General features: G+C 49.5%; 1 pseudogene; it reads right to left on the bottom strand.

Annotated features, from left to right (window-relative positions):
• Positions 1 to 472: 472 nt before the first annotated feature.
• LOC133077679 (atypical kinase COQ8A, mitochondrial-like) lies at positions 473 to 6,375 on the bottom strand (annotated as a pseudogene).
• Between the last annotated feature and the right edge of the window lie 2,650 nt (positions 6,376 to 9,025).

The raw sequence follows: 9,025 nt of genomic DNA on the forward strand, positions 1-9,025 counted from the left end.
AGTTGAAAGCAAGGTGTCAGCAGGGCCGCACTCCTTCTGGAGGCTGTAAGGGAATATCCATTCTTTGCCTCTTCCAGCTTCTGGCGGCTGTTGATGCTCCTTGGCTTGTGGCCTCATCACTCCAATCTTCAAGGTTCCATCCTCACATCACCTCCTCCTCTGTGTGTGTGCTTCTCTCCCTCTGCTTTTGTCCTATAAGGATACTTATAAGTGATGGTATTTAGGGCCCACCTGGATAATCCAAGATATTCTTCCCATCTCAAGATCCTTAACTTCATCACATCTGCAAAGACTCTTTTCCCTATGCGGGATTAGAACCGGTAGCTTTGAGGTGCCATTATTCTGCCTACTACAGCAGAGTGGGCAGAATTTGCAGATGGATAATTTATGGAGCACGAGGGAAAGAGTCTGTGGAATGTCAAGGAGAACTCGAAGGCCCGTGGCCTGAGCAGCTGGAGGGATGGAGGTGCCATCACCGAGATGGGGCGGCAGCCAGAGGGGCAGGTTTGGGAGAGCCCAGGAGCTCAGCTTCAGAAGCAGAAGCCTTGAGTTTGAGATGTACGTCAGGCATCCAAGGGGGGCTGCTGGGTAAGTCCGGAGGTTGGGTTAAAGAGAGAAATTTGGGTGCATAAAGTGAGACTGGATGAGCTCTCCAGGGAGAGAAGAGGACCAAGGTGGAGACCTAGAGGTGACCATCAGTACCAGATCCAGAAGGTAAGGAGGAACCGGGGGGGCACTGAGAGGGAGCCAGCAGGGAGGCTAGAGAAGACCAGGAGAGGATGGCCGGTGTCTCAGGAGCAAAGGAGACAGGGAACGATGAGGGCTGACGGGTCAAGTAAGACGACAACTGAAATGTGACTTAGATTAGGACCAGGGGGACCCTGACAAGAGCACTTCCATGGAGCAGGGGGTGGAGGAGGAGTAGAATGTGAACATTTGATTGGAAAGAGTGTAGAAGAGAACTGGAGACATCTCTGGTGAGAAATTTTGCTGTAAAGGGGAACCAAGAAACAGGGCTGTGGCTGGAGAAGGTCAAAGAGTTTTGTCTTCTGTTTTGTTTTAAGATGGAAGGAGTTACAATACATCTGTATGCCAGTGGGAATGATGAGCAGGAAGGTGACGATGCAGGGGAGAGGGGAGCATTGCTGGAGCAGTGATGGAGACAAGAGGAAACAAGCGAGTCCCCAAGTGGGGGTCAGCCTTAGTGAGGCTTGATCTGTATCAGGAGGAGGAGGAGACATGCGGAGCAGACGCCAGGAGGTGGGAGATTGAGGACATTCTCTCCTATGGCTTCAGTGAAATGAGCTGGGAGCAGAGATGGGGGAAAAGAGAGAGGATGCACTGAAGACCCCTTGAGGGGCCGGTCAGGAACTCAAAGTTTTGAGCTCTTGGAAGAGGACAGAGGCATAGAGTAGAGGCCAAGTTTGATTTAGCCAGATTGGGGGGTTTCCCAAGTGAGAATAATAAAGAGAGGGAGTTGGGGGGGGTGGGATCCAAGGGAGCCACTTTGGTGAGTGACCACAGACTTGCAGGGCTGAAGGACAGTGAAAGGGGAGGGGCATCGATGGGGCCGTAGGTCCTGGCAGGGTTGGGGGATTGGAGCGAGGGAGCTGGGAGAGAGGAGAAGGCGGATAGAGAGCGAGAAGCATGAAACTGAGATTGGAGGGGCTGTGTTTATCGGGCATGGGCATGACGAGGGCCAAGGTCGCTGGAGGGGCCGGGGTTGGGCAGAGGACCAGATCCCTGGCAGAGAGGCGGTGGGGGCATGGGGAGGCTGGGGGAGGTCGAAGGAGCATCTACCTGGATGTGAGGACTCTGTTAGGAGTGAGTGGTGAGCCAGGTGGAAAACGAAAGAGACCGTGATCCCCACGGCCATAGTGACCCCAGCACCCACCCTGTCCCCTCTCAGGAGGCATCCCTAACTGGAAAAGGGGGCTTGGGTTCTACTGAATGGGCGGTCAGCTCTGGGAACGACATCTGCCGCTCCAGCTCCATCAAAGACCCACATGTGAAAGGTAAATCTATAAAGTTAATAGAAGAAAGTGTGGGTGACTTCCCTGGTGGTGCAGTGGTTAAGAATCCGCCTGCCAGTGCAGGGGACACGGGTTCGATCCCTGGCCCGGGAAGATCCCACATGCCCCAGAGCAACTAAGCCCGTGCGCCACAACTACTGAACCCATGCACCACAACTACTGAAGCCTGTGCTCCTAGAGCCCGTGCTCTGCGACAAGAGAAGCCACCACAATGAGAAGCCCACCCACTACAACAAAGAGTAGACCCTGCTCGCCGCAACTAGAGAAAGCCCACGCGCAGCAATGAAGACCCAAACGCAGCCCAAAATAAATTAATTAATTAACTTTTTTTCAAAATTGGGGTTGCATGACCTGGGTTTTTCAACAAATAATTGGCTTTAAAGACAAAGGGGCTGCTAGCGAGTGTTGTTTTAAGCTTTTGCCTGCCGGAGACCTGTATGTGCCTGAGCATCTAGCAAAGCCCATGGGGCCCTTTTCAGAATCAAGTTTATAAAAGCATAAAATCCAGAGGGTTACAGAGGAAACTCATTGCATTAATATACAGTTAGTAAAAAAAAATAATAATTGTGATATAGTAATATATGTGCTTCTTTATTAATACATTAAAGAATAAGACCTGGCTGCAGATTCAGTAACTACCATAATTTCTAAGCGGTGATGAGTAAAACCAATGTTTCAAGAGATCTGCAACAACTGTAATGTGCTATAAAACATCTGTGATTTATTTGGGTGACAAGGTCATAGGTTCTGGCAATAGTATTGTGATTTGTTGCCAAAATTCATAATTGACAAAAATATCAAATGTCATTAGAGGTTAGTGAAAACATAGATGTCAGTTTTTTCCCACCAATGGTGATAGACGCCAAGAACTCTGGACCAGTTGGAGGCCCCAGGACCCCAGGTTGAGAATCCCTGTAGATTAAAAACACAACATGTGGATCTTGTATAGATCCTGATTTGAACAAACTAACTTAAAAAGACATTTCTGAGATAACTGGGATATTTGAACATAGGGTGTGTATTATAAGATATTAAGGAAATATTGTTCTTTTTATTTTAGCATTTTTTTAAAAATTGAAACAAGTAAATCAGACAATTACAAGAACTGTATGAAGATTAACAGAGCCTGAAATGACCCCTTGGGTGCAACCAGGTGACAAGTGCATATCATTTCCTTCCACAAGGGCCCAGGGGCCTGGAGTGGGAGGAAGGGCCCCACACACACCAGTCTTGGAGCCCAGAGACAGAGCATGTGGCTTTCTCTCCCCTTCTGCGTCTCCTGCCCTTCCCCACAGGAGGCAGCAGTTCTCTGGAAACCTCTGGTTGTCAAAAAACCTCTAGGAGGGCTTCCCTGGTGGCGCAGTGGTTAAGAATCCGCCTGCCACTGCAGGGGACACGGGTTCGAGCCCTGCTCCGGGAAGATCCCACATGCCGCGGAGCAATTAAGCGTGTGCCACAACTATGGAGCCTGGGCCCTAGAGCCCGCGAGCCACAACTACTGAGCCCGCGAGCCACAACTACTGAGCCCACGCACCACAACTACTGAAGCCCGCGAGCCTAGAGCCCATGCTCTGCAACAAGAGAAGCCACCGCAATGAGAACCCCATGCACAACAACGAAGAGTAGCCCCCGCTCACCGCAACTAGAGAAAGCCCGTGAGCAGCAACGAAGACCCAATGCAGCCAAACATAAAAAAAAAAATAAAAAAGTAAAAAATAAAAAAACCTCTAGGACTAGCCAGAGAGCAAGTGTGGGTGGGTCTCTCCTGGTGAAGTAGTACTTTTTGGCAATGCTCAGATCAGCACTTCAAGCTCCAGATCCAGGCCAGACAGGAAAAGGTGGAAAACACAAATCTCCTTCTAGAAACACACACACACAAACCTTATATTACATGCTCAGTAAAATCCAAAAAGGCTTTTCTGGTCTTTTTGTTTGTTTGTTTTTGTTTTGTTTGCTTTTGGTGGCAGGGATTCAAAGGGAGAACTCTCATCTTCTGGTTAACCTTCACATTAGCAAAAACCCCTGTTACAAGAAGGAAAAGGACATAGCATCGTCTTTTTATCGAGAGTCACTTCAGAGGATGAATAAACAATAAGCAGATTCTGACAGACGGCAGTGGGGTTGCATTTTCATTCTTGCGCTTCTCACCCCATACCCACTTAGCAATAAAAATTGTGCATAAGGGACTTCCCTGGTGGCGCAGGGGTTAAGAATCCGCCTGCCAATGCAGGGGACACGGGTTCAAGCCCTGGTCCGGGAAGATCCCACATGCCGCGGAGCAACTAAGCCCGTACGTCACAACGACTGAGACTGCGCTCTAGAGCCTGCGAGCCACAACTACTGAGCCCACGTGCCGCAGCTACTAAAGCCCGCGTGCCTAGAGCCCGTGCTCTGCAACAAGAGAAGCCACCGCAGTGAGAAGCCCGCGCACCGCAACAAAGAGTAGCCCCCGCTCGCTGCAACTACGGAAAGCCCGTGCACAGCAAAGAAGACCCAATGCAGCCAAAAATAAATACATAAAATAAATAAATTTTAAAAAAAAAAGAAAAACAACTGTGCATAAGCGCTGGCGACAGGCTCTGAGTGGCCACCCCTCTCGCACCGTACGAAGTTTAAATGGAGCAGGGGCACCACCTGCTTCCTACTAGTTTTAGCGGCACGGGACGGAGGGTCCGGCCGAGCGGCCGGCCCATGGCTATGCTGCGCGGCTTGCCTCCTGCGGTAGTTGCTGTAGGCCTCCTCGAACATGGCCTTGCAGGGGAACCGGGCCTTCAGCTTGGAGAACATGAAGAAGGAGCCCCCCAGCTTCCTGTGCAGGGAGTAGGTCTCCTCAGTGCTTCAGCATGGTGGGGATCGGGTGGTGGATCTTCGCGGTGGTGCTCTGGGCGCCAAAGTCAAAGGGCTCCTCCGAGGCAAAGGCCTCCCCCAGGATGAGGATGGCGTCCAAGTGGGTATCTTCCATGGCCTTGACCTCATAGCCGGTGAGGAACTTCATCTCTATGAATTTCTTCAGCACGGCCTCCCTGTCCTTGTCAGCAGCAGCCCTGATGATCTGGATGTAGAGGTCCGTGAAGGACCCATCGTATTCCTGAGTTGCCCCGAAGTCCAGAATAGCCACCCTGTGCTGCTGAGCGTCATAAAAGAAGTTGGCCCAGTTGGGGTCTGTCTGCATGAAGCAGAACTGGAACAGCTCCTGCAGGCACAGGACCAGGATATGGTAGCAGATCTCGTTCCAGATCTCCTGGCTCAGCCCCTCGGCCTGGTCCAAGGGGGAAGCCAGACACCAGCTCCGTGGTCAGCGCGTGGGGGCTTCAGAGCTCCTCCACAGTCTCAGGCGTGTAGAAGAAGGGGTGGTCCTTCAGCAGCTCCCTGAACCTGCCCGCACAGGCGGCCTCCTACTGGCAGTCGCACTCGAGGGCCAGCTCCTGCCTCAGCACGTCGAGCAGGTGCTCACGGAACAGGCCTTCCGGAAGCATGTTGCTCATGTTCAGCACGGCCATGAGCTTGTTGACGTCACAATTGATGCTCTGGGCCACACGGGGCTACTGGACCTTTTTTTTTTTTTAAATAAATTTATTTATTTTATTTGTTTCTTATTTTTGGCTGTGTTGGGTCTTCGTTACTGCATGTGGACTTTCTCTAGTTGCGGTGAGCAGGGGCTACTCTTTGTTGCAGTGCGCAGGCTTCTCATAGCGGTGGCTTCTCTTGTTGCGGAGCTCGGGCTCTAGGCGCGCAGGCTTCAGTAGTTGTGGCTCGCAGGCTCTAGAGCGCAGGCTCAGTAGTTGTGGCGCACTGGCTTAGTTGCTCCGCGGCATGTGGGATCTTCCTGGACCAGGGCTCGAACCCGTGTCTCCTGCATTGGCAGGCGGATTCTTAACCACTGCGCCACCAGGGAAGCCCCGGGCTACTGGATTTTCATGGCCACCTCGCGGACGCCTTTCACGCGGGCCAGATGCACCTGCCCGATGGAGGCTTGTCCCAGCAGTTGCGGCCCAGGTCGTTGTTGAGAGTTTTCATCACCTGTTTCAGTGTCATGATGAAGTCCACGCTCTGCCTGACCCGCTCGAAGATCTTGGCCAGATGGGGTTTGATGAAGGCGTCGTCCTGGAAGCTCAGCATCTGGCCCAGCTTGAGCGCCGCCCCCGCTCACCTTGCAGAGCGTGCGCACGATGCGCTCCCTGTCGGCCTCCGACAGGAAGGGGCTGGAATCCAGCACGGCCTTCTTCCCTGAAGGATCCTCGGGGCGGAGGCTCTTCTTGGCAACCTTGGCCAGGGCCCCAAAGCCCAGACCCACAGCCAGACCTGCCAGAACCCACAGGCATGTTGACCGAACAAGCTCCATGGAGGTTCTCTACAGCAACAAGGGGCAAATCGGAGCATAAAACAGCTTCATTCACACAGCACCTCGTTCATCTTTTTTATTCTTATATTTAAAAAAAATTTTTGGCCGCACCGCGGGGCATGTGAAATCTTAGTTCCCCGACCAGGGATCGAACCCGCGGTCCCAGCATTGGAAGCATGGAGTCCTAACCACTGGACCACCAGGGAAGTCCTTCGTTTTTTGTTTTTTTGTGTTTTTTTTGGATGTGATAATGGCATTGTGGTTATGATTTTTGTAAAGTCATTACTTGTTTGAGATAGATCATGAAATATTTGAGATAGATAATTATAGCTAGGTTTGGTTTGTTTTTTGTGGCTTAAAAATTAGGGTTTGTTTAAGTATTACAGCTAAAGTGAAGTAAGGGAATTTTCTTGGATGATAGTGATGTCCTATTTCTTTTCGTGTGTGTGTGTTCTATTTCTTAACAAAGATTGGGATTACACAGTTATAAGCATTTGTCAAAACCCATCGAATAGCATACTTAAGATTTTGCATTTCTTTGTGTACAAATTTTACCTTAAAAAAAGTAAATAGGGCTTCCCTGGTGGCGCAGTGGTTAAGAGTCCTCCTGCCAATACAGGGGACACGGGTTCGATCCCTGGTCTGGGAAGATCCCACGAGCCGTGGAGCGACTGGGCCTGTGCTCCACAACTGCTGAGCCCGTGCACCGCAACTGCTGAGGCCCATGTGCCTGGGGCCTGTGCTCCACAACAAGAGAAGCCACCGCAATAAGAAGCCCGCGCACCACAAGGAAGAGTAGCCCCCGCTCGCTGCAACTAGAGAGGGCCCACATGCAGCAACGAAGACCCAATGCAGCCAAAAATAAATAAATAAATTAATTAATTAATTAATTAATTAATTAATTAAATAAATCTTGAACTCTAGGTAACGGTATGTGTATTAGTTTCCTAGGGCTGCCATAACAAAGTACCACAAACTGGGTGGCTTAAAACAACAGAAATTTATTCTCTCATGATTCTGGAGGCCAGAAGTCTGAAATCAAGGTGTCTGCCTGACCATGCTCTCTTGAAACTTCCAGGAGAGGATCCTTCCTTGCCTCTTTCAAGTTTCTGGTAGTCCCAGGAGTTCCTTGGCTTGTGGCTGCATCACTCCAATCTCTGCCTCTGTCTTCACATGGCCTCTTAGTGTGTCTCTGTGTCTTCACGTGGCTGTCTTATAAGGACACCAGTCATTTTGAGTTAAGCGCTTCTAGCATGACTTCCTCTTAACTAATTATACCTGCATCTTTTTTTTTTTTTTTGGCCACACCTCACGGCGTGTGGGATCCTAGCTCCCTGACCAGGGATCGGGGATCGAACCCATGCCCTCTGCAGTGGAAGCACGGAGTCTTAACCGCTGGACCACCAGGGAAGTCCCTATATCTGCATCTTATTATTTGGAAATAAGGTCACATTCTAAAGTGCGAGGAGTTAGAACTTCAACACATCTTTTTGGGGGGGACACAATTCAACTCATACTAATACACTTGCTGAAATGTTTAGTGGAAGAGTGTGGAACTTACTTTGAAATGCATTAAAAAAATGTGATGGGTAGGTGGTGGGATGGATAGAGAGAAAAGTGAGTGATAAAGCCAGTAGATTAAAATGCTAATGGTAGAGTCCTGCTGATGGGTATATGGGTGTTCACTGAACAATTACTTCAACTTTTCTGTATGTTTGAAATTTTGAAAAAGAAAGTGTTGCATCTCAAAAAAAAATAAAAGGTTAAGGAGGATAATTGAAATAAGAATAACCATGCACTGATAATTGTTGGAGCTGGGTGATGACTAAGTGGGAGATCATTATACTAGTCTCTCTACTTTCTGTATGCTTGGAAATCTCCAAAATAAATTTCCAAGGATTCTGTTTAATGAAGGAACTATGAACAAAACTAATAGACAGGTAAATGAAAGGTACCACGTCTGAAACTGACAAAGGATTAATAATAAGAATATTCAAAGAACCCTTAAAAATGAACACAACAGGGACTTTCCTGGTGGTCCAGTGGTTAAGACTCCATGCTCCCAATGCAGAGGGCCCGGGTTTGATCCCTGATCAGGGAACTAGATCCCACATGCATGCTGCAACTAAAGATTCCACATGCCACAACGAAGATCCCACATGCCGCAACTAAAAGATCTGCATGCTGCAACTAAAGGTTCCACGTGCTGCAACTAAGACCTGGCGCAGACAAATAAATAAAAAAAATTTTTTTAAAGAAAAAGCAAAAGGGACTTCCCTGGTGGCATAGTGGTTAAGAGTCCGCCTGCCAAAGCAGGGGACACGGGTTCGAGCCTTGGTCCGGGAAGATACCACATGCCGCAGAGCAACTAAGCCCACGTGCCACAACAACTGAAGCCTGCGCGCCTAGAGCCCGTGCTCCGCAAGAGGAGAAGCCGCTGCAATGAGAAGCCCGCGCACCGTGACAAAGAGTAGCCCCCGCTCACCGCAAGTAGAGAAAGCCCACGCGCAGCAACGAAGACCCAACGCAGCCAAATAAATAAATAAATTTATATTTATAAAAAAGAACACTACAACCACCTCCTCGACACCCCCCAAAAAATAGGGTGAGCAAAGGATGTGAGCACTTAAATGTCAGAAGACCTAAAAAA

This window comes from Eubalaena glacialis, chromosome 18 (assembly GCF_028564815.1).
Source record: "Eubalaena glacialis isolate mEubGla1 chromosome 18, mEubGla1.1.hap2.+ XY, whole genome shotgun sequence".
Classification (NCBI taxonomy): domain Eukaryota; kingdom Metazoa; phylum Chordata; class Mammalia; order Artiodactyla; family Balaenidae; genus Eubalaena; species Eubalaena glacialis.